General features: G+C 35.8%; 1 long non-coding RNA gene across 1 annotated transcript in view; it reads right to left on the minus strand.

Annotated features, from left to right (window-relative positions):
- Positions 1–4,374: 4,374 nt before the first annotated feature.
- LOC130601381 (uncharacterized) overlaps positions 4,375–27,147 on the minus strand; it is a 32,971-nt gene continuing 10,198 nt past the window's right edge. The window contains exons 2-4 of the long non-coding RNA XR_008972654.1: positions 8,908–9,017; positions 6,358–6,427; positions 4,375–4,455 (exon numbers count right to left, since the gene is read on the minus strand). This is a non-coding gene — a long non-coding RNA (uncharacterized LOC130601381). The remainder of the gene's footprint in view (positions 4,456–6,357; positions 6,428–8,907; positions 9,018–27,147) is intronic.

Genomic DNA, 27,147 nt, shown 5'->3' on the forward strand with positions numbered 1-27,147 from the left:
CTAAAATCCAGTTGCTAGAAGCCTGCATGTGTGGAAGGGAAATATTCACTCCCTGTGTTTGTGTTTTGAAAATGAAAAGGCAGAGGATATCTCCTTGCTCTGAGTTTAATGGTTCATTTATACTACTACAGTGTCCTATAAAGTACCGTACATATGGTGCCTCCTAATGTACTTGGGAGAAAAAAGCAAAAACTTCCTAGGGGTTAGAAGGTTACATCAGTGGGAGGGAAGCCTAGTTAAGCACTAACTATATGACTGTTCAGCAGCAATTTTATTTCATACCTCTTGCCTGAGGCTATAGCTGTCAGCAATGACAGCCTCCTCAGTGGTAGGTGTGTGCTCTGGTTGCATGAGTGTTACCGGGTGAAGAATGCAGGGTGCAGAGAATACACCACATAACATAGGAGAATGAATGGGAGATCAAAACAGTTTTTGCAACTACTCCAGGGATGGAGGAGGGCTGAAGAGGAGGAATCCAATCTCCATCTCCCACAGTAGGAGGATTTCCTCAATGGTGGAAGCTAAAAGATGGTAATTCTGGACAGCAGAAAACTCTTTCTCCACCTGCAGATGTGGAAAAACTGTATACCTCTGGCAAGAGGAAACTGCCACTAGTTACTGTAATGGAAATGTACATGTAGCCAAATCTGTTGTACTTGTTGAGAGAGAGGATTTCTCCTTCCCAGACAGATAAAGCTGGCTTTGCTGGGATGGAAGACCCAGGGGTTATTCCCACCCTGTCATTGTTCCTCTGACCCTTACTCAGTATTTCTGTTTAATTTGATTAGCCTTTAGTTAGATAACCTCATCTTCACAATGAGAGTGGTCAAGCACTGGAAATGGTAGTCCAGAGAAATTACAAAATCTTCCTCCTTGGAGATCCTCAAACTGGCTAGAGAACAACCTGAGCAAGCTGGTCTAAATTTGAAGCTAGCACTGCTGTGAGCAGGAGGTCTGACAACCTGACCTCCAGAGGTCTCTTCCGAACTCACTTTTTCACCTCTGCAAAAAGTGGCTGTTTATAGCAGTGACTGTGTGCTGAAAGGGAGCACTTGAATTATGTCATATCTTTTCAACCCCATTGGATCACTCCTAGAATATAATAAACTGCAGTTAAGTGCAGACCTATAGTGCCTGAACTCTGTATTACCTGATTTCATAGTACTACAGTCAATTGTCAAAAAACGTGGACTCATCAGTCAAATAATAATGTTTACCAGTGCATAGCATGCTGTAGAGCTTTAATGGTCTTTAAGTATCAAAAAGCCATAAGGGATAGTATTCCTATTATCACTGAGGCACAATATTGGGAGAGGCTGCATTATTGAGAGGTGAACGTAGGCTTCCTCTTTATTTCTTCCCTGGATATAAACTGATGCAATCTATCACAATTTAAATGAATCATTTTGAAATGTAGTGGGCTCTCAAATAATTTAAAGTCAATGAGCTAATAGTGGAATCAACTTGGCTCTCACATTCATATTCATAGTTTATGGTCTGCTTGCTGCATGTACAGCAGTGCTTATGCTGCTCTTTAGCCATTGGCATTACACTAAGAATGATGAAGCAGAAGCTCCCAACAATACAGGCATGAAAAGCAAATACCAAGCTCTTTTTTTTTTTTTTTTTTGACTGCTTAACAATTGGAAATCCTCATGAGAACTGAGAGCTCCTTCTTTTCTTTTCTCTTTTCTTTTCTTTTCTTTTCTTTTCTTTTCTTTTCTTTTCTTTTCTTTTTTTTCTTTTCTTTTCTTTTCTTTTCTTTTCTTTTCTTTTCTTTTCTTTTCTTTTCTTTTCTTTTCTTTTCTTTTCTTTTCTTTTCTTTTCTTTTTTCTTTTTTCTTTTCTTTTTTTCTTTTCTCTTTCTTTTTTGAACCAATTGCAGGACAATAAAGCTCCATAACCACTCCTCAGCTGCATTTTGCTAAACCAACACACCACACCCTCTGACATTTGCTTCTATCCAGGAGAAAGAAAAAAAGAAACTTTCTTCTGGAGCAGCTAAATCCAATTCATTAGGCCAAAGCAAAGGGTTGCTCATGCTTTCTTTCTTTCCTTAGGCTTTTTTTTTTTTTAATGCATTTGTGTGGAATTATTTTTTTATTCATGAAATAGCCAATACTAAAAAAAAACAACAAAATTTTGTTCTATTTCCCTCAAATCTTTCATGTTTGTGTGTGTGTGTGTTTGGGCATGCATAAATTTACTCTTAAATAGACAATCACTAGCTTTTGTCTCAATTGTGTTTCCCTCATTTCTCCTCTCTCTCTCCCTCCCCTTCCCCCCCCCCATCTACATTTTTATTCTCTTGTTATTTTTTTCTCTTTTTTTTTTTTTTTTTTGAATGACAAAGGAATTGATGAATCGTTTAGGTTCCTATAAAATGTTTTTGTTTTCCTTGAATGCTTGTTTTTCAGATACTAGAAAAATCAACCTATTGCACGTTCTGGGAGTGTTTTAGAACTGCATCACTTTCTTGAAAAAACAGAATTTGAATGAGTTCAGTCAGTGGTTCTAACCAAATTACAACATGAACAGAAACAGTGAATGAAAGTATTTCAAAATAATACAAATTTACAGATGGGGAGGCCCAGTAAATATTCAACACATTTCAGAGTTGAAGACAGAAAATGAGCATTTGAAGCATGAATCAGGATTACTTGTAAACAAACAACAAGAAAGAATGCAGCATTCCTCCTGTTGTTGGAATATTTACATTTCTTTGTTTCTGTTTAGACTTTTTCTAAGGTAATTATAAACCTATTACTTCATTTCAAACAGGCACAGGCAGTTGCCTGCTGTCATTGCTGTCAGGCCCACATTATTGAGAGTGCAGAAGTGATTCTTTTTTTGTTCTTTTGAGGTCTTTAACCTGGGCTCTCTGATTGCAGCAAAAGTACAGGAGCTTCAGTTCCTGTAAGCTTCTGCAGCATGGCTCCTCAACTGCCACAGTTCTCACAAATCCTCAGACCTCATTTAAAGAAGGATCAAGATGACGAATAACTAAATAGCAAGATTAAATGGCTATCCCTTCATAACCTTCTGTACTGTATTTTTGTAATACCTTAATTAATATTCAACATTTCTGGCAAAAACATCTTCCAGATGTTAATGCATTTTTCCATATTTAGTTGCCCTGAGATACATGTACAGTGCGTGCAAAGATTTATACTTCTCTGTGCTCTAATACAGATATGCATAGTTGTAGATACTATTTTCCCTGTTATTAAAAAGATAATAATAATGATAAAAAAAAATAATAATTACTACTCCAGTATAGAATGAAATGAAGACCAAGCTACAGATCTTAAGAAAGTAGCCTTTCTGGAATCAGAAAGTGTAGTGCAACAAATTACTTATAAAGTCATCTCTCTTCCGAAAGTGCTCATGCATTGCCAGTTTGTGAATATTTCATTTATTCACTTGCATAAATGCATAAATGCATCAAGGACATTTGTTATGAAAACTTTATTTCATCTTTGTTTCTCTCCCCCTTCTTCATCATGTTGTTTTCTGATGCAATACAAGCCTTGACCCAGAAGAACTTGATAAAATGAGGTAGAATAGGCTTATTTTATGACATGAAGATAAACCTCCCAAAAGGAACACTAAGCACATATTTAATCTTCTCTTACAAAGATTTGTGTTTATTTGCATGTCTTTTAGAAGTTGGCCCTTTAGTTCTTGAGAATAAAAATGGTAAGTTCAACTGATGTTAACTAAATGTTTCAAAGTTATACCAGAATAAAATATAGGTCATTCAGAAGACTTTAGTAGATACAACTTTCTCTAGAAGGCTAGGTGTAAGAAAGAATTTATTCCTCATATATGTACAGATGCTGGTACCCATGCTGAAGATCACTAAAAAGATCCAATACATATAAAATTTGGCTATGGAAACAATGATATCCGTCTAGCAGAAGCTTGTTGAAAATTCCCCATAATTTTCAACTATGTTATCCAGAAAATAGAATAAATATCAGAAAATGTATTTTAATTGCTAAGAGAGTGCGCCGTTAAGAAAGATAGCTCTTCTGGTCAGAAACTGCTTTGATGCTTAGCATTACCTGTGTTCTCTAATAGCATTTAGTAGAAATTGCAACCAGCTTGTTAGTGTCATCCTACCCCTAGGAATCTTCAAAATACTTTCCACTTTCTTAACTATTGACAGCATGACTTCATGTATTACAAATTCTTCCGATTTTTTTATTATGCAATTAGCCATTGTCCACAAAGGATTTTGAGAAGAAGGAGGACATATATATGCAGGCAGTGCTTTTCATCTTGTATAGCTTCTTGGTGTTTAAGTATGGATTGCACCACCAGTCTCTCAGTGACATGTGGCAAGAGCCATGAAACTTTGTTCTACTTATACTTACATTTACCAGTCCCTTTAGCAGCTTGAATATTCTCCAGACTTATTTCATTAACATCTTCAAATTTTGTTTTCATTTGGCTTGAAAAAGAAAAAGGGAAAAAGAAAAGAAAAAATCTGTAGGTTTCTTAGGCTTTGTAAGGACCAGACTGTCTTGATCCACATAACTTTTTAAAGGCGATTTTCGCTTTATATTTACTTTCTTTATCAGGCCAAGTGTGTGATGTCAGGCCCATTGTGTATTTCAGGCCCAGTGTGTGTGATGTCTTTCTTTTTTTTCTATCTTTCATTGAGAAACAGGCTGGCACAGATTTTTTTAAAGGTTATTCTTGTTTCAAATCTATATTCTTGATCTTTGATCTGTCACAGTATGAGATTTTTTTCTTCTCTGTTTTTTGTACTAATATCCATCTCTGCAATAGCTTATTTGCCATCCACTCTGGTAAGATCTTGTCAAACAAGACAACAGGAGGCTGCAGCAGCTGCAGACATCCTCATCTCATCCTGTCCTCCTCCATTTTTTTTTAAGTAGGAACAAATTCTCTGAAAATGAACAAACACCTATGTAAATTTGAAACTATCACCAAGGGCTAATTGAAATACCAGAGTCTCAAAAATAATTACGTATTCTCCCTTTAGATATGAGAAAAAATATATAAATCATTCAAGGCTAGAAAGTAAGAAATAAATTTGAATACAATCAAATGTCAGAATTAATGACGGTTCCAAGTTTTTCTGTCATATAACCTTAAATGTTTTAGGCCATTGAGAATAACAGCTTTGTCTTAATCAAAATTAGAGCTGTTTTTGCAAGAGAATGTTCAAGTAACTCTAGGGAGTTGCTCATTAAAATAATGTAGTTGTCATTATCCATAACATCTTAGTGTTTATAAAAAAGGCAAAGCACAGAAATCTACCTTGTTATCTTTAAAACAGTGCTTTCCATAAACATTCTATGATACTTTGATTTGTAATGAGTATGACTGATTTCAGTCATTTGCTAGGTGCCTTTTTGAATGAAGTCTGATTTAAACCATCTTTGGTCACCACTTTGTATTGCATTGTACAGGGAGCTATGGACAAATTACTTGTACTTGTTGAACAGTAAACCGTTGAGATTGTCCTCTATGCTATACCAATAGCAGTTATTAACTTGATCTCTGTTCCTGACTTTTCTGAGTCACCTTGAGGGTTACATGACATCCACAGAACCATAGAACTATAGAATAGTTAGGGTTGGAAAAGACCTTAAGATCATTTAGCTCCTCCTGCTGGTCACACTCCTTTTGATGCAGCCCAGGATACGGCTGGCTTTCTGGACTGCCAGTGCACCCTGCTGGCTCATGTTCATTTTCTCATTGACCAGCACCCCCAAGTCCTTCTCCACAGGGCTGCTCTGAATCTCTTCTCTGCCCAACCTGTAGCTGTGCCTGGGATTGCTCTGACCCAGGTGTAGGACCTTGCACTTAGCATGGTTAAACTTCATACTGAAAGTATTAAGAAATAACATTAAAATACTGCCAGATTATCATCCCACCAGTCAGCTAAGTTTGAATATGAATGGGCATTATCAGATGATTCGTGTGGATATTCCTTGTGGAATCATTTCCTGTCTTTGGTTCTGTCATTGATTCATTTCTTCCTCCACTTTGTAAATTTAAAAGCCAAAGTGGAAAGATACATAGACTCTAAACAGGATGAAATCCCATTTCCCTACATTCTCCGCAATGTGTCTAATATGTGTGTGGTCTCTGTCGAAAAGGTATTAGTAAAGGCTAATACACAGTTGCTGTAATTACTTACAGGCTTCTAGAAAAAAAATAGAAAATGGACTTTATTTTATGCTTCTGAAGATACTGATACTCCTGTCAAACCTATCAGACTGATTCCTAAACCTAACCAAGCTCATTGCCATAATAAAGCACTTTTATCTCTAAGAGCACACTCCATAGAGGAAAAGTCACATGAAGAAGAAATACTTACATTACAACAGACTGGTATGCAGAGTTCTTTGAGTCATCATGTTATTGTTAAACCAGTCCAGCTCTCCTCTCTGTAGTGAAAAATAAAAGGAAAAAAGCATTAGTCGGTGGTTGTTCTGCACAGAAGACAGTGTTATGGATTCAGAGGGAAATCTGTTGTGTTATAAATCTGTTGATTTAACAGTAATCAAGGTGGATGACGTTCCTGGGAAGAATTAGTTGTTATCAGCTTGATCTGTTGATGATTAGCAATTTCATGTTGCTAGAAAAGCAATCCGTTTTGGAGTCTTTCGAAAGTTTTAAATAACACTAATATTAAAAAAAAAAAGAAAAGAAAAAAGAAAAAGCAACCAAAACCTCAGCAACAGCTAGCAACCAAGCTTTCAGTATCATCTATTTGTAAAACCCTTTTTGCCTTTTGCATTACCCATAAAAAATCCCCAACTCTATTTTATCTTATACACGTCTTAGAAATGAAAACCTTTGCATTTTCACTGGTATATTTTTAATTCATAAAGCAAAAGATGAAACCTAAATTATGAAGACATATGGATTGTTATTCTTCTTTTTTTTTGTTAGTTTTTACAACTTTAGGTACCTGAAGAAGACTGGTCTTGTTAATTACTTACAGTGATTTTTTTTTTTCCTGAAAGTTAGGATGCTTTAAGGATGAGCAAATGCCTTTGTATAGTGGTAGAAGAGGAATGGAAAAAACACTTTGAGTGTTTTGATTTGTTTTCTGGGGGTGAGTTTTTTTTTGGGGGGGGGGGGATTTTTTTGTGGATTTTTTTTTTTTTTTTTACTGTATGAGAGATGGGAATGAATTTGCTCAAATGAGTTAGAATTTAAAAACAACGGATAAAATTTTTCTTCCATCTTTCTCTTTTTTTCTTCTCTTTTGTGTGAAGTAAGAGTGCAAGAAGTAAGATTTATTTGGAAAGAAAATTGAGTCAGTGAGAGAAATGAAACTGTATGGTAAGAATAGTCTGAAAGTGAAAACCTAAAGGAAAAATTTTTGTGTTACTGACACTACGAAATATTGGAAAGCCACTAGAGGGAAATGCTGTCATTTTCATATTTCAGGACTTTCATTTCACGTTGATGAAAATTGAGTAACGTCCAATTTTCCCAATATTGCAAGGCATTTCACACATTGTCATTTTCAAACAACAAGTGATTTCAAAAGTCAACAAGTTTAAAGCTGAGATTTGACAGTGGGGGTAGTTCTGTGAAAATTGAAGAGTGGTCCGATAACTACTATAGTGGTGTCCTGGGATTTGGAATTCATAGTTTTGCCATAGACTGTCTGATCTTGGACAAGATATTTGATCTTTATGCTGTGTTTCCTCATCAGTAAAATGGGAAAGTATAGCATTCACCAGTCTCAGAGGAAACTGTGAGGATAAATACATCAATTGTCAGGAAGAAAGTTCAGGAAAAAGCAGTTTTCATTTAGGCATACAAAACTGCTGATTTGAAATGTCACTGAGGTTCAACGGTTGAGACAATCAGATGCTTATGTAGCTTTATGTCATATGTAGCTTTAAATCACTGGAATTCCAAGTAGCTGCAAATAGCTGTGAAAAACCTTCAGCCCTCATAAAGCACTAACAGAATTTTCTAGTTATCAAATTTCTACTATAAACTATACTGAGATTAAAAAGATGCACAGAATATTATTATGTATGATTAAAATCTCCAAGTGGGATTGAATAATGTGTTAAAATACTAATAACTCTGAACAGAGAAATTATGTAAAATGAGGGAAAGTCTCTCTAGGTAAAGTGAAATAAAACTTTCTTTAGGAGTTTGTTGCTGTTTGGTTTCTGTGCACTTGTCAAACATGCACATTGTCTACAAGTAATTAGAGCCCATAATTTCTGATAAATTCTAAAAAAGCCATCAAGTTGTGCACCATTAATTCTAGTCACATGTTAGGTAATGTTAGAGGCAGGGTGATGAAACATGGCTTTCCATACTTCCAGTAAATACCCCAAATAACAGTGTCCTGGAAAATAACATGGAAGAATTGTACAATTGAGGTGATGCACTAATCAGAGAACTATATGTCAGGAAAAACTCAAAACAAAACAAAACAGCTAAGCTACCTAGCATGAAAGTGTTCAACAGCCCTGCCTGCTTTTCAAGCCGTTTGTCTGTTGTCTATATAGTTCACGGTGTTTCTGCTAGAGCTAGGAGCACTCTTATTTTTGCATTTATATCTGTGTCTGTGCTCTAGTTTTGCAGGTTAATGTTAAAATACAGCTGTGTGAACTGTAATGTGCAGAAGTCAAACTTGGAAGATTTTGGCACAAGTTTAAATAAAGCACCTCAGTTTTGTGTCACTCTGTGGAATTATGTGAGTTCTAAGTGTATAATACTGACGTAGGGGAATTTAGCCTTACATAATATGAAACATATTTATGGTCATGAAAGTATTCCAGAGGAGTTTTTTTCTTATTTCATATTTACTGCTTATTTCATATTTACTGCATAGTTCATCTCTAACTTGAAAGCTTTTCTGCTGCCACTGTGAAGACATGCACATCACCTGCTCAAAACCAAGGTAAATGTCAGTCCTACCCTGTGCATCACCAGCAGCTTTGCCAGGCAAATGTTCTTACTTTCTTTGTAGTCTTTATGGTTCTGGATGAGGAAGACCTATGGAATGCTTTTTCACTTTGAGTATGGCATGGGTGGTAATCACTAAACTGTACTTGAAAGTCAAGGTAATCTTTAAGGTTTGCTTAAATGAAAAAAATGGTATGTGTAAAATATTGCATGCTTAGCTTAATACTATAAAAATAAATAGGTAGGTATTGAAAATTATACTTAAATGTCTTTCCCCCCCCATGGCTTTAATATTAAGAATTAAAAATGTGCTAAAGCTTTCAAGTATGACCGTCCAGTGATTTTAAATTACAAACAGTCATGACCAGAAAAATGTGTTTCAAGGCACAAGAAGACTTGAAACAAAGCATGACCAATTCATCAAGAAATATGTATAACAAATATTTTATAAATTAAATATTTTATATATATTAAATATTTTTATATATTAAATATTTTTATATATTAAATATTTTGCAACAAGTGTCTGCTTTGCTGCTATTGTAAAAGGTCAAGAATATATGGAACATACTGAAGTCCCGGTGTCCTCAACATAAGGACATGGAGCTGTTGGAGCAAGTCCAGAGGAGGGCCACGGGGACAATCAGGGGACTGGAGCGCCTTCCATATGAAGACAAGCTGAGAAAGTTGGGGCTGTTCAGCCTGGAGAAGAGAAGGCTGCATGGAGACCTCATAGCAGCCTTCCAGTACCTGAAGGGGGGCTACAAAGATGCTGGAGAGGGACTCTTCACCAGTGACAAGAAATAATGGGTTTAAACTTAAACAGGGGAAGTTCAGGTTAGATATAAGGAAGATCAAGTCTTGTTTCTTCACCTGTGAACTGGGAAATGCTTACTGCATGTCAGAAGTATGTATGTACCAACTTCTTACTGCATAGAACAGACACAAAAAATACATGCTGGGCTCAAATGCAGTAGGTTAGAACTTGCATTGTCATTGCTGTTGCCCCAGCTCAGCCCAAAGGTTGAAATTATATAGGGGGCTCTTGACAAGTCTTTATTGCTTACATTTTGTTCTGATAAATACACTGATACATCATTATTACATTGATGAACAGTGTAGGCATGATCTTAGAGTAGTGATAGTGTGATTTTTTCTAGTGGTGTATTAGTTCATTTTCACATGCCTGTCCCCCTTCTGCCTCTGGAAAAGATAATTTGCTCTGTGCTTTATTGACTTCTTGGCTGCAGTAAGCCTGCTAATGAACTGAGTCAAAGCTCCCAGATAACTTCTCATGGTTTACCAAAACCAGGCACTAAGTATCTGGGCAGAGATAAAGAAATTATACAAATGTGAGTGGTGCCTTTTCTTCTAAACCCCTTCTGTCATCCAACCATTTAGTTTCAACCATTCATTTACATAATTTTTGTACTTCCTATAAAGCAGAAGCAGAACACATTTAGAACTGGAAAATGCAATAAAGATTTTTTAAATGACATTATCATCTTAACATCATCTTATTGATCTGTCCACTCCGTGAAAATGTAAGCTTTTCATTTTACCATCACGTTGGAGAAGGAAAACAAACCAGGCCTGACATATTTTTGTTGTTTCTGACATCGCTCCTTTCAAGATGTCTATCTGAACTCTCAGTATGCTTCTTTGCCTGTTTTAACACCTCTTTCTGCTTTCTGTCCTGTGGACTGTGAATGCCATTTATGTGCATAATATAGCACTTTCATAGTTTTTAACTGTCTGTACTTTTATGAGCTGTCTTTTAAAAAACCCTGAGAATTACTCGTTGTTATTTGTTCTGTATTTGTGTTATAATATCTATGTCTAATCAAGCCACTTAATCTTGTACTTGTCCATTCCTATTCTGCCATGGCACTTTCCTTGCTTTTATCTAGGTCAGCTGTCTAAAAATCTTTTTAACTTTGTCTCCTATGGAAAAGGGAACCTTTCTGAGCTAAATACTGATGACATCTAGTATCAGTGGGAAAAATCTGATGAGTTCCATGGTTTTTGTTTGTTATTTGTAGTTCCAGGTTTTTGCTTACTTGAACAAGGTTCTTTCTTATATGCTTATTTGTAATTATTAAATTTGTTTATCTTCGTTCCCCTTCAGTATTCCACATTCACCCATCTTTTGGCCACTTACATATTCCAAATGATTCTTCAGCTGTCCTGCTTACTGGGTAGGAATGAAAACATTGGGTAGCGTGAAAACATGCTATTTGCAAAAAGCCACATACCACCCAAGTTTGAGAAGCTCCTCTTCTCCGCATGCTATCCCTGTTATTGGCACAAAGAAGAAGTGGAATGTATACTGAAAAGATCTAAATGTGTTTTTCCTGTCCATAATTCTGTTGTTGCTGGCTTTTGGCTTTGTCTGTGTCTATATCCAGGCTGTGTGCCTTTGAATATTTTACTCTTTGATGCTGATAAACTGGTTGCGTATGGCAGTGACAAGTGTGCTGTTCTATTCCATTACAATGCAACACTATGTGTTGACACTAATTGACCCAAAAATGCGAAGTTTTGCCCTTTGATTTATTTGTTTGCCCTTTCTCATCCTTCTGTTGCACTCCACCTTTTTTTTTTTTTTTTTTCAGGAACAAGACTCAGTTTCCCATATATCTAGTATCTTGTAAAAAGAAGTGCTTCTTTAGCTTGCAATTATTCCATCCTTTTGTCACATATGGGTCTAATTTCAGGGCACTATTTCCACTTGACTCAAGCTTTTTATTTATTTTCCTTGATTATATCCATTCATTTTATGTTTGATGTTTTTGCCTTTGAATTATCATCTAGGAAATTCCCACACCCTTTTTATTTTTTTCTTCTTTAGTTTTTCATCTTAAAGATGTGACATGACCTTCTTCACCATCTCAGCTTCTGCCACCTGGGTGCTGATTTTTTTGAATATATTAACTTTTTATTTTTTTCAAGTTTTGTCACTTAATTTTGTCCCTCGGTTTCTTTCACCAGCCAAATATTCAAGTTAGTTAACTTGGTCAAGCTAGTTAACTAAGTCAAGCTAGTTAACTAATTTTGATTCAAAAACCATGCTCAACTTCTTTTCTTTTTTTGTTCAATATAGTCAGGTTAGACATATTCAGTTTTTAATTGGGACAAAACCCCAAATATTTCTGTGTATTTTAAAATGAGGGCATCAAGGCTTCAATGAAAAGTAGAATGGAATGCACATGTAGACTGTAGTCTAGACAAATAGATTGCAAGGAGATTACAGGAAGACCTTAAGTAGAGTGACTACTTCTCAGTTGTGTACTTATAAGCTCTCATATTTGAGACAAAAGAAAGTGGACTTTAATATTAAGAAAGGTATGGGACAATCTGTTAAGAATACAGAAAAATAATTTTCTTATTCAGACAACAGCTATTTTCCCATTACAATTAATTGGGGAAGTCTTTGCTTAAATACAATCAGAAATCTCATGAAAGATGAAAACCTAAATTCTAAACCTAGTCATAATTAAACCCAGTTGAAATCAAGCAGATTATAATCATTGATATTACTATAATTTGGATACATGGGGACTGTTTTCTCCATTGAGAGGTGAAGTTAGAAGAATCTGGTTCAAATCTGGGATTTTGGCTTCCCCTCATCATAACTTCAAAACTAAACACTCAGCCAGGACCATCATTCCCTGATAATCAAATTTCCAAAACATGGTTTGAAGAAAATATTTCCCTGAAAGAATTCTTGAATTCTTGACTAGACTGAACTGGTGATATTGCTTGGGAGTGGAATGTTTCAGAGGCCATGAATAGTGTTCATACCTATAACCAGGAAAGGACCTATTGTAGCACAGAACAAATGGACTAAAAAGACAATTCAGATCCTATCCAAGCTAATTCAACCAATCTCATATTTGTCTACTGCCTGAAGTTCATGCTTTAGGATTATCTAAAAATTAAGTTAAAATCTAAAACAGAACAGTGCTATCTGTATTGTTACATTTTTCAGTACCTTTCTGCTGATCAGACTCAGTGCCTGGCTTTATCAATTGCTTCCAGACAGATTTTGTTTAAGATATGAGTGAAGGTCAACCTTAGAAAGTTTCTTGAGTTTTTCTTGTGTGGCAGACTATGAATTTCACTAGTGTTCTGGCATGTTGACGGCAAATTTCCATGGAAAACATAATTCCATCCATGGGACCAGTCTTTCTCATAGCAGATGTAGTCTTTAAATTGTAGCTAAGTTACCCACTACAAATACTAAGGAACTGCAGCAACATAAAAGACTGCTGAAGGCAGAGTCTCCTGCATAACTTGGCCATCAGTTGCTTAAATGGTGGAGGAATTCTGCCCCGGAACTGGATGAACTCTACTGTACTTAGCGGCATTTGTTATAGGCAGAGGAAATTTACTGTAAAGTCTTTAGAGGGTAAAGAAGCAAATTGAACTCCCAACACCATACTGTATTTCTGGAAAATTAATCTAAAATGTTTCCAAACTAAGTGGAGGCTTTAGGAGATTCCCATCTCCCCATTCCTCTCCTAAAAATACTGTGCAAATAGTCTGAGAGTTTTCACTGTTTTGTGGGCTAAAAGATGAAAGATTTATTTGTCATATTAAATGAGCCCCTTCAAATCAGTAACACTGTAAGATATAAAAACAAATGCATGTTTGTTTTGCTCCCTTTCCCATGCTGTTTGCTCCCCCTCCTTTTTTGTGCCCAATTTTTATTCTTAGAAGTATATAGTACTCAAAATATTATGATCCCTTCTGGCAACAGAACAGAAACATGGTTTCTATTACAGTTTATTACTTTTTCCCTTTTAACTTTTTTTTTTTTTAATCAATCCATACAAATCCCAAACGACTCAAGCCTTTTTTAGAAACTGTAGGTGAGATATGTTGTGGGTCTAGTTCTCCCATATTTCTATATGACTTAAACTGTGTATTTAGTTCCCTTGTGCACAATTAAAATTAAAGTACAATATGTATCTAGTTGTTAGTATTTTGAAAATGAATGGTTTTTGTTCTTTGATAGCTATTAAACAACTACCCTCTTTCGGTTTGTGTATACAGCATGCTTGGACATGTTCTATATAAAAAATAAGGAAAAAGAAAAGAAAATAAAATGCTCTCCTTTTAATTAAGAAACCTATTTTTATGCCAAAGAAAAAGAAATAAATAAAAATTTAAAGCCAGTGTTTTCAGCTAATCTATGCAGACATTTTTAGGTAGTTTCTATTCCCCTATAGTCCAGGTCAGTCAGTGAGGTCTCATCTGTAATCAATAGAGGCAGGCAACCTATTGCATCTTATGCTATAACTTCACAATCAATTTGCAGTGGCAGAATCTGGCACTGATGCCAAGAGAAGTGTTTCTATCACTCCCCTTTCATCTCCCTGCCATCTTCCCCCTCCCTGAGGAAGCTTTGTACAGCTACACAGTGAATCAGGTCAGAGAACTGATCATGCTTAAAACTAACATGGCAAAACCCCAACTGTTTAGTTTAAACGAAGGTAAATGCATGTGCTGACACAAGGGAGAAATAGAGGTGAAGAACAGTGGGATTGCTTCTTTCTGCAGCCCTGCCAACTTAATCTGGTTTAAACTGATTGTGAAACTATACTGTTGCATACCTAGCTTTGAAACCAGATAACAGCCTATGAACATGATCATTTTTACCCTTTATCAAAGATGCTTTAATAACTACTTTAGCCTTTTAAGTGTTAGGCAGCTTGTTTGAAGGTCAAGGAAATTAGTTTCCTCAAAGTGATTTACACAAAGATAGTAAAGGTTGGAACTCCTTAATTATCTTCATGTGAGACTGAAGAAGATATTCATTTTAATCAGCTCACCTGCATGACCTGTATTACTATATTTACCTTTATTTCTGTATTTGCTGTAAGAAAAAAAGAATGTGGTTCACTTCTACAGGTTTAACTGCATTTTAATCTATTTTTTCACTGCTTTCCACCATAGATTTCACTATAGTAAAATGAAAAATCATCCTAAAATATCATTTCCAGAGCTCCTTGTAACAGTGGTTTGACCTGTTAACAGCTAGTACTTTTAGTAAAGTGCTAATCAGTGTAAGTCTTGTGTGTCTTCACCCTTTCTAGGAAATAAAAGTAGTTAGTTAACAGAGAGTTAAAGAATCAAAACTTAGTTGGTACTGTTAAAGGTCATAAAACAGTTAAACTAGGTCTAAGTGAGAACAAGCATTGTGAAAGCCCTCAGCTTAGCATACCCATATTAAATTTTACCTAAATACGATTAAGACAGGATTGATAACTACATAAGTCAACAGAATGGCATTTGCAAAGTGTTTTATGAACACTTTGTTATGAAAGACAACGTGTGGGTGAAGTATTCTATATTTCTTAATTGAAGTCCAGAAAGAAAATTAGGGTATTCTTAAATAATTTGATGTGAAGCATAGATCACAATGCAGCAAATCTTGATTTTGAATTTTTTATTGAACAAAGAAATTAGGAAAAGTAGTATGAAAACAAGTGCTTAAATGCAGGTTTTACTACCATAATTAGTGCAGAGAGAGCCTGAGAGGATAAGCAGATTAGCCTACTATTCTACCAGGAAAGACTGTAAGGACTAATAATCCAATGTACCTCATTTATATTTTAGCATTTAACACACCTTCAGCAGCCACCAGTGGAGGAACCATTGATTCACTTGTCTTATGCAAAGTGATTCCAAAGGTTGTTTCAAATTCTAAAGATGCCTGTTCACTATCTGTAGGAATGTAATTATGTCATGCTTAAGTTAAACACTATAGTTAAACACTGAATATTTGTCAGGATTTTTCTTGGTATTAGCACCATAAAAATGTACTCTCAACATCAAAATTTCTACTATTGAAAAAATGTTCAATGAGAAGTCTTAAAAATTCAACTTCTTATCTCAATATCAGAACATAAGATTCTATTTATTCCCAGAATATATTGCCTTGTGTTGGAGTACCCCCCTACTTTTTACCTCATGTTCTTTGCCTTTCACTATTTATAAGTACTATCTGCCAGACGACTGACATAGAATAAGGCCAGAATTTTGTAAAGGTTTGATTAGGATTGAGGGGAAAACAGAAAAAACAATAGCAAGTGCTGATTTTATAGTAAGTACATGTGAAACATATTTGAAAATGTACTTTTTGTCACTTCTGATCTCTTACTTACATGGCTGAAGAACTGAATTAATAATAAAAATCTCTTATACATTCTCCTTTATCTCCTCTTTCCCCCCAGTACAGCAGTCATATCTTGAAACAAGTGGCAGCCAAACCTCTCTAAAGATGTTAGGCAAGCAAACACTGTCACATCATATGGATTGCTGTAGGCTTAGAACAGTAGCAAATGTCACCCAGCTTGGGATAAATTCTCAAAAGTGCACAATCATAGTACAATAGAACTTGCTGATAAACATTATTAGTACAGTAAGATTCATGCCAACCATTGCCTCTCTGCAGTTCTGCATTGTCAAATAAAAACTGTTTCATATTACAATCATTAGAGGAGGGGTTTCAGTAGGAAAATATTTACAAGCAGTTAAGTGTCTAATAAAGAAGCTCCTGCAAAGCTGCAGTTTGCTTGAAAGTGTTTTCCAGGGATTATGACAGCAGGAGTTCATTGCCATTGCTCAGTCTTCGGAAGTGCATTTGATCAGAGTAGCTGTGGAATAACAAATACATTTTTTTCCACTCTCCCATAGTAAGCCCATGTATCTTCATGTGTGTTCCTGGTGGGCAAAGTCCATGACAAAGCAAAGATCTGTGCTGCTCTTTGATTTCCACTTTCAGTACAACCTCGTGCTGTAATCTGTAGCCTACATGAGAGACTACAGAAGAGCATCCTGACTTCTATGCCAAAAATGAAGTCAGGAAAACTACACATGCTGATGAATCTTAAATAGCAAGAGGTGCTTCTTCTTTTGTATTTTTTTTTTTTTTTAATTAACTAGTGCTCTGTCCCAGAAGAGAGGTCTCAGACTTGAAGCTGTAAGGTTTTTCACTGTTGTCTTGAAAGTCATCTAGACCAAATAACTGTCATCTGACTTCAACGCACTTGGTATTACTTAGTCTGCAAAGTGCCCAAAAGAAATAGTCTGCAAGAAATAGTCCCTGAGGTGCTTAGGGCTAATATTACAGTAATAAATAAAATAGGCTAAAGCCCATTTTCTGTGTCTGAGGGCAAAGGATAGAGTTTGTGCATAAGTAATACTGTTCCACTTCCTTATGTTTTTTCCCATCTAGTCTAGTGTAGTCTCACCCAAAATGGGTGCCCAGAAGGTCCTGGGGGATCACCAGGGCTGTTGTCCCTATGGGTGCCGTGAGGGTCCTGATAGCACTAAAGGAGGAAAGGGGGGGAATCTCTCCTCTGTCTTCCAGCCTGCATTGCCCACGAATGTATACGGTAAAGTTTTGATCAGTCTTTTCTTAGAAATCCTCTACACCCTTTTAAACAGAAAGTGATCTTGAAGAAAAAATTATTGACTATTTATTCTGAAAAATGGGGAAAAACGTGCAATATCTGAAGTTTCTATGTCAATATTTAAAATTTTTAATGCTCCATTTCAGAAAGATTCACTGTTTTAAAGCTGAATTTCATTTTTCTTTTTAATTTAAAACTTTATTTGAACTTAGTTTAAGAATTTACTGTAAGGGTGGTGAGGCACTGGAATGGGTTGCCCAAGGAAGCTGTGAATGTTCCACCCCTGGCGGTGCTCAAGGCCAGGTTGGACAGTGCTTTGAATGACATGGTTTAGTGGGAGGTGTCCCTGCCCATGGCAGGGGGCTTGGAACTAGGTGATCTTAAGGTCTTTTCCAGCCCTAACTATTCTATGATTCTAATTTAAATTTCAGAATTTAAAAATTCTTAAAAAACAGTGTGTTAACAGCAGTATTCTGTTAATTTATAGGAAATAGTTTGTGATTTTCAAAATTAAATTCTTATTTTAATTCACAGAAAAAGTAAACCAAAAAAAAAACCCAAACCTTTCCCATGCTTGTCCAGTAGACACTTTTTGCAGCTTCCTCCTTTTTTTAGTTCTTCCTTTAGTGTTCTTTATCCACAAATAAAAATTATGCTATTGCCATTCAGGCTAGAAAATGTTAATTTCCCATGGCTATTTATCAGAGAAAACTATTATTAAAAGAAATCACAACAACAAAACAACAAAATTCTGGGGTGTTTTCAAAAACTATTTAATAAGGATTTTTAACAAAGACAGGATTCACATATTCAAACTAATTTTGGCTGACATACTCAGTTATGAAAGTTATAAACAGTGATAAGTTTAAATTCAGTAGGTGCAGCTTCCATCATTCCACTATGATGCATATTTATTTATACCTTAAGAGTAATGGTAACATTAGCAAGTAATCATGTGGTAACATATACTGTCGCTCTAATTCTATTAAATGTGGGATATGATTCCTAATATATAAGGACATCCACGCTTCTGCGTGTTTATTAAACTGTTCTTTAGATGTATGCCTAATTAATTACTATTTTGGACAGAATAGTAGAGAAGTACTTGCACTGTTGAAGGAAAGATGTTTAGCAGAGGTAGGTTTCTACTCAGGTTATATACATGCAAAAGTGAAATTTAATTTTAGAGCAGAATGAGAAGTATACTCCACGTTTCTAATGCTATTCATGTCCTTTCATATTGAATTACACAATGAAATCAAAGACAAACAAAAATACTAAGGAAAAAGTAAGCTATCAAATTACTTGGTCAATAAAATGAAATAAACTGATAATTCTGAAATGTTTAGTCTTTACAGTTTATCTAAAATTACAACTAATAGGTTAAGAATTTCAGACCGGAGCTGCTTTGAATTGAAGATTAAAACTTCTAATTTCTCTACTCCCCTTGCTACTTTTTTACCATCTTCATTCCAAGATTTTTCAAAATCTAAATAGTTTTTTGAATGAAAAAAACTTAGTCATTTCTCTGTAGGAGAATGAGCAGAAATAATACTCCCAGATATTTTGCCTTCTCTGATAGTATGCACAGAAAATATAGCAGAGCTGATACATATTCTTCTTAATACCAGTAATTTTGTTTCTAAAAAAAAAAAAAAAAGTCTTGTTTTAGTGAAAGCTTTTGAATGTTTATTTTTTGTTGTTTTTTTTTTTTTTTTTTGGTTTTGAGTAAACACAGTCTTTGTTGAAAAATCATCTTCTAACTTTTATTACTGACAATAAATAAGTCTATTTTGGTATTCAAATTACTAAATGTTTCCATAATGCCTTTTAGCTTCCAGACAGTATGTAGCATACAATTTAATTAAAAAAAAAAAAAAAAAAAAAAACAAAAAACATCAAGTTTCTAATCACATACATAGCAATAAACACCATGAATCCCAAAATAGTATTGTTCAAAGATCACAGTCTGCGTATATATACACACAAAATTAATATAGAAATACAAAATAGACATATAGAGCTAAATTAAGTAACATTTCTGGCCTAAATTATGTATTTAAAATTAGTAAAATAATCATGCATACCTGAACATGCACAAATCTGTTATTTCTTCCTGCAGAGGAACTGTAGACATATATTAGCATGTCAGAACACTGCATTGTCATGTCAGAGAAAAAAAAAAAAAATTCACCCAGTGACAAAAAATAAAAGGAATTAAAGAAAGATGAAGAAATCCAGAAACGTTGTCTAAGATGATGAAATACAAAATGAAAATGTTTCTGAATACTAAAGCAATAATGCATACTAATAGCAAGTTTCCCTCAAGTTTTATTCACAAATTTTATCTTTCCAGTATCACTTAAAATCAAGATGTCTTCTTTCTACTTTTTATTTCCATTCATAGGACCCAGGTCATTTGCTGGTAGCATGAACATTGGTTTGATGAATCACAAGTAGCCTCAGCAATATGCAACTTTTAGAATTATTTCTGAGCTAAAGAACAGAATATCAAACACAACAATTTTGTGTTTTAAAACTATCTTAAATCTAGACTGGAAATGAGGTAAGAAGACCGTTGAATGATACACCGATTAGGATGATATCACGCATGCTAGCCACGGAAAAAGCATATGTAACTGTGCTGACTTCATTTTTTCTTGGCACAGGACAATAACCGTCAACCTGCAGAACATCTGATAACAATGCGATAGGGGAAATAATAGATGAGCATACTGGAACTGAATACAAAATAGCAGCCTTTGAAACAAAAATGTAGATTTAGGCAATGAGAAAAGAAGTTTGTGTCTGAAATGACAGAAATATATAGGTTGCTGAGAGTGGATTTATTAAGCTTTCCATTTGAGAATTGTAAATATGCTTGTTTAGCTTAGCAAAAGTGAGATGAGAATTTTACAGTGCATACTAACAGTTTAATTTTTACTGTTTAGGGAAGAAATTGTCTCGTTAGTAATGAAATACTATAGGAAAAAGAAACTTGACTTATCTACAGGGAAAACATGTGGTTGTTTAAGGTTGTTTTAGAAAACAAATGACATTATTCCAGAGCTATGCATTGTTAGTGCTTGGATAACTTCATGTTTATCCACATGGCAAACAGAAAATGTTGAAAACACTGAGCCTTACCTGATTAGAAAAAAGACCTTGTGTGTTTCCTGATGTTCAGCCATAAATTTTACCTTCTGGTTCTCTCTGAGACTTTGGAGTTCTCTCTGTTGAAAACACTGACTTTGGAAAAAAGAGATGTTCAGCCATAAATTTTACTTTCTGGTTCTCTCTGAGACTTTGGAAGGACCAAAAGAGAGATTAATTGAACTCTATGTGCTTCCTATGCAAATTCTGCAGAGGATCTCTGTATTAAAATGCAAGTGAGGCAGTCATTGGTGAATGTGAAGGCAGTGGCAGACGGATGCTGGTATGTTTACATGGATCTGAGCATTCAAAGAAAGCACACATCCCTGAGACTGCAGAGCGCTTATTATTGCAGCACTGCATATATTCCCCCAGCCAGAACATTTTTTGTCAGATTTCTATAGAGTGCCAGAACGGAGCTCTGCTTTTCTTCAGCAGTGACAGAATAGACCAGTGTGACCCAAACCTGGTCTGTGTGGCTTTGGCTATGGTTTTCAGTGCTCACTGTTCAGTAAATCACTATGGAATCTGTCATTTCAGTATTCATCCTCAAAAATATTTAAACTAAAATTTAAGCTTCCCATATTGCAGGTACAGCTGTCTTTACGGGTATTAAAACCTGTCTTTTTTAGCCACACCCCACAGTGTGCTAGCAATCTGAATTATTGATCATCAGCCCGGAAAATAAAAGATATCATTGATGAGCCTGTTTATCTATTCACGCTTCATGCCTTTGACCTTTAGGGAGAAGTCTAAAATCAGATGGCATCAATCAGATGTCATGCCAGCTTGCTGACCCCACCATTGTTGAATCACCAGGCAAAGTTGTGAAACTTTTATTTAAAATCAAGTAAATGAGAAATATCACCACTGGTTAAGGAGGACCTCTGCTCTCACCAGCTATTTGCAGTTTACAGCATTGAGAGAACAGGCTTGCACACCCGCAGCAGGTAGCACTGTCACATTGTCTGCTGGAGGAAATATTTAATGTTTTCCCCACTAGACCCAGGAATATCTGTTGTGTTTAAGTTAGGTGGCCATTGCAGATCATACAGAGTGAACTGACTTAACTGGCTTTAGGGGAGCTGCAGATGTTCAGGTCCCAGCCTCTCCCAGCACAATCACTCAGAGGATGCAGAGCATAAAAGGCCCTCAGTGTAGACAGAAAATGCTGGAGGTAACTGTGACTATTGCTAATGAGTGGTAGAAGGATAATTTCTGCTTCTTTATGTGTGTGTGTGTGTATGTGTGTGTTTTCCTTCCTCCTTAAAACAAATCACAGCAGTAACTTTGAACCCAGTAACCTTTATAGAAACTCCATGGTGACTAATTATAAGAGAACTAGAAGTACCTACTATTAGTAGAAATAGGATTGTTATTCAATAACCTTGGGAGGTTGCACATCTGATGATGATCTGAAGTTATTAGATGGGGAGGAGGGGGCAGTACTAGTGAAGGTTGCTTCAGATTGCTGCTGGCATCTTGCTGCTGGCATCTTGCTGCTGATCTCTGTATATTCAATGCCACAATGTCAGCAGCTTAAAATTCCCTGTCTGGATTTTATGCTGCTAATAAGATTCAGTTTAATACTGTTTGCAAAGAAGGAGAATGAGAATGAGTTATTTTCAAAGTAGGGGCATTCTCTGCAGCTATCTGTCTCGGGGCAGTTCTGACACTACGTTCTCAGGCACTGCTCACCTGCAACAATGAGTCATGTACTGAAAAAACTATTTGCTTAAGCTGCTGGGATGTGTACTGATGTTGATTAACACAATGCAGACATTTGAAATTGCCTTTATATTGTATACATTGCTTTGTTTGAGCAAAAGGTGAAGAGGGACTGGTATGTCTGCCAGAGATTTCTAGACACCCGGATCTTCACCTGCAACTCCATAAAAGCAGGAACATCAGCGAATTTCAGCATTACTGAAGCAAGAGGACATGCTTAATTTTCACACTGTGTGGATGTTGATGAGGGAAGAACATACCAGCAAATAAGAAAACAGACTATTTTTTACAGAGAGCTGTCTTCAGGGCACTAGCTTAATTTCATTCCAGAAGATAACAAACAAAGCCACAGAATTAATTTTCAGACCCAACACCTGTGTTTTTGCAGTAAGAGACATCTCCCAGATGATTCCTTAACAAATGACTTTGAAAGACTGTTTTCTCTGGAAAGAGAAGCCAACCCTGTCCTTCTCTCTACAGAGGTTCTGCTCCATGAACCATGAGTTGTTTCGTCAGAAGTTTCTTTAAAAATTGGTTTCTGGAAGAAGACCAGACAAATTTAGCAATTCTTATTAGTAGAAATTGCACCAATTACAACATATGTCAACCTCATTAGAAATCTGTACTTTAGTTAGAAAACCAAGATGAGAGCCAAAACCAAGTTAGAGACACATGTTTTCAGAAAGTAGAGACCCTTTTACCATGGTTTAAGCATAGCACTGTTCTGAGCAGACAGATAGCTGTGAAAATGTAAAACCTGCTTTGCCCCATCCATCCAGAAAGACATCAGTATGATTTCAGAGTGTTTTCTTAAGTCCAGTACATACTCTCTGGTGGTTTTTCAAAATCTGACCATAAGCTGCTGTGTAGACACACAGCCCAGTTTCATTGATTCTCAGCTTGCAGGCAGAGGTTAGGACCTTCTTCAGTATTTGTTTGATTCACAGACCTCTTTCCTTATCTAGTCTGTCTTTATATACAATCAGCAATTCAGAATAACTTTTCAGAGATCTTCATATTCATACTTGCACTCTTTCTTTTTTTCATTTTGTTTTTAAATTGAATATTTCTACCATCATCATGCATATAGAAAAAAAAGCTGGATTCTTTACAAAATTTAAAGACTCTTTTAAAATTTACAAGAGTTTTAATTTTCCTGCTATAAAATTGTTTTTCATTAATCCTTCAAAATAGACAAAACCCTTCTTATCTGTAACTGGTGTTGAAAAAAATGTGAATTTTCATTCAAATCTATTAACACGGATAACTAAAATCATACCATGATTTCAGAAATACAGATACTGTAATGCCTCCTCTATGTCTTATTGCTGGATATTGTTTATAACCTGACAGAACAAATAAATATACAGAAATACTAAAAAATGATTCACTTACTTACCTGAAGAACCAACGCAGCCTGCTTCTGACTGTCTAGGTCACTTTCAAGCATTACTCTCAGCCCACTATCCAGGGTTTGGAGACAAACCCACATTTTGGCATGGAGAATGCTCAAGATTCAAAGGATGCTGATACTTGATTCTCTACTTCTAATACAGACCAAAACAGCCCATCCTGCACAGCAAGCAGGTAGAAAACTGGGTACACAGCTGGGATGTACAAAATGGTGCTTTTATTTCCTGTACCCACTATGGTTACTGGCACAGGTGCAATCTATTCACAGTATATTGCAGAATGGAAAAGCTGATTCCTTTTGCACAGCTGAAATAATGTCCAAGCTCTCAAATATCTGGCTCTTATACCTAACTTAAAAGCTGAATCTGAATTAATAAATGTTTGTCTTTGTTAACAAGTACAATACAGTCTTGAACCCAATGAGATTAATCTGACTTTGCAAACTGCACTTGCTGCAGAAATTCAAAGCTATTAGCTTAGTTCTGAGCAAATTAGCATGCTTTGAAACTAATGTGTTACTAGCCTGCTTCTTTCCAGTTGTGCAGTGGTATTTGGTAATCTTCTGATTTTATGCATGTGTTGTTCTATAAAATGTTCCAGTCAAGAATTAATCAATATATTTTAAGTTTAATATGAAATCTGCAAAGAATCTATTTAAAATAGTTTGTTTTTACTTTATTTCTTATTTCATTTGGATCTGTAGCAGATTTTTGCAGCTGACTATAATAAGAGCATAATTACAAGATATCTTTGCAATTCTAATTAAACTGATAATTTGTACCAGTGGCTTTTCATACATGACATTTAGCATCAGTGAATAACATCACAAACAACAGCAATAAAACCAGCATCATTTTTCCCTTGCAAAACTCTGAAACAAATTCTGTTTTAAATTTTACAAGCTTATTTGATGCCAGTGTTATAGTTTGCTCAAAAGTCTCCAGCACTCTGTGGGAGGAGAACTGTGTTTGTAACCAGATATTGCTGCAGGTAGCAAGTGCATATCATATACTGCCACACAAACAAACTCTAAATAGCATATGCTGAGTAAAGAACAATACTGAATTTGATACTTTAGCCATGAAGCTAAATGCCACCCTTGTGACTGAATTCAGAAAGCATGAAAATAACAATGTGCAGCGATACTGTGAAAAAGCAGATAAAGAGTAGCAGAGCTAAAATTCAAGAAAACCCTTCTTTACCAAACAAGAACAAGTATGTTTGCTAGTCTCTCTCTCCCTGTTGAAGGGAAGATTGGTATAAAGAAATATGGGTGTGCTGAATAAACAAAAAATGCCAGCATCCTTAAATTAACTATAGGGCAGAAGGGAGCTAGTCCTAAAGAATAATCTCATTGTGTGGCTTGCTTTCAGACAAGGAGGCACAAAAGCACAAAATGGAATATAAACCTTTGTAAATACAGTTCTAAGTAATGTTAAGTTTGCTGGCTTTGTAATGTAAGGTAACTGAGGTGCGTGAAGGTAAACACTTGTAGTTGATATAGGGTTAGGTCCTTATGACCTTAGTACAAAAGAAAAACAGGACCTGGGGATGGGAAGTATCTGGGACTAGCAGATGTCAAGGTCGAAGCAGGTCAAATGAGGTGATCCTGCCCCTCTACTCTCATGAGACCTCACTTGGAGTATTGTGTGTAGTTCTGGTGTCCTCAACCTAAAAAGGACATGGAACTGTTGGAACAAGTCGAGAGGAGGGCCACGAGGATGATCAGGGGACAGGAGCACCTCCTGTATGAAGACAGACTGAGGAATTTGGGGCTGTTGAGCCTGGAGAAGAGAAGCCTGCGTGGAGACCTCTTAACAGCCTTCCAGTATCTGAATGCAGGCTACAGGGGTGGTGGGGATGGACTCTTCATTAGGGACTGTAGTGATAGGATAATGGGTTCAGACTTAAACAGGGTAAGTTTAGATTGGATATAAGGAAGAAGTTCTTTACTGTGAGGATGGTAAGGCACTGGAATGGGTTGCCCAGGGAAGCTGTGAATGCTCCATCCCTGGTGGTGTTCAAGGCCAGGTTGGACAGAGCCTTGGGTGACATGGTTTAGTGTGAGGTGTCCCTGCCCATGGCAGGGGGCTTGGAACTAGATGATCTTAAGGTCCTTTCCAACCCTAACTGTTCTATGATTCTATGGGCGCAATTAAACTGATAAGTAGAAGGACAGGATGATTGCTATGTCTGTAATGTTAATTAAGCTGGTGCTTCAAAGACTGACAGAAGTTATGAAGATTGTTGAAAGAAGTAAACGACCCTCAAAGACCACCATCACATTTTTGTATTAATGCGGGAATCTTTCTAGAAAATGATGTAATTCATGCATAGCCTCATGACTATATATGTATGCCCAGTGACTATATAAGGACAGCTTGTGTAGCAATACAGGGATACACGTTGGGAGGAGCTATCCCCTGTGTCTCCTGGTGCCGCAATAAAGAATACCTGCTTGTCAACTTGAAAACTTTTTGGCAAGTTTGTTCCTGGAGTTTTTCCGAATCTGTTTACAGTTGTTTATATCAGTGAGGAGATTTTGTTCCAGGATGTGAAAGGAGATAATTTCTTGCAGAATTTATTTCTATCATTCTCATTTTGTGTGGTAAACTAAAAATGCAAATAAATGTCTGTTAATAAATTTTTGTCTCCATTTTACTTTGAGGCAAAACATCACAGTTTGTTTCAAGATGGGAAATACAGATACATAACAAGAAAATGTAATAACCCAAAGGAGGAAAATAATATTTATACCTCTTCTAATCCCCAAACATTATTACATGTGATCATTTACTATCTGATGAACTAACCTTAGCATGGACAAATTTAGATGCAGCTAGTGCCTTTATTTTGAAAATTATATATTTTTATTAAATGTGCCTGATGATAAAATGATGAACTGAGATATTTTATCAAGCATATTATCTTCAAAGAAATAGTTATTGGAATCCCATCTTGTTGTCCCCTCTCATTTAATTAGTCGTTCTCAAGAGCCTGGGATTGCTTAGGTACCCAAGGGTTACTAGAATAAGAAAAAAATTGCAGTTTTGAAATTGTTTATTAGTAGCATGCATGTTTGCCTTGCTCAATACAACTGCATGTTTTACTTTTCTTGACTGATTGCAATACATTTTCATAACTTAAAAAAACAATTTGGTTAATTTTCTAGATAGTTCTCTGCATAAAGCTCACTGAAAGCTTATATTGCATTTAAAGTTCGTTTCCATTTGGAATTTGGCAAGCACTTTTTTAATATGGGAAAATAATGTTTAAATTATCCATGTTAAATGACAGTTTTTAATTGCCCTCCATATTTTTCTTTCCTCTTTTATACTGTAGACGATTTGGAATAGTGAGCAAGCATATTAAATCCTTAACATGTAGCAAGTCTTCTTTAAAAAAGTTAAATGGTACTGGATTGGAATATACCTACTTTTTTCAGCAAAGTCTGCTGTCCTGTGCTGACAGGGCTAATCCTGCAAGGTAGTTCATAGTTATAA

Source organism: Pezoporus wallicus, unplaced genomic scaffold, assembly GCF_028554395.1.
Source record: "Pezoporus wallicus isolate ANWC-B61680 ecotype Strahan unplaced genomic scaffold, APGP_CSIRO_Pwel_v1 contig_3017, whole genome shotgun sequence".
NCBI classification, from domain to species: Eukaryota; Metazoa; Chordata; class Aves; order Psittaciformes; family Psittacidae; genus Pezoporus; species Pezoporus wallicus.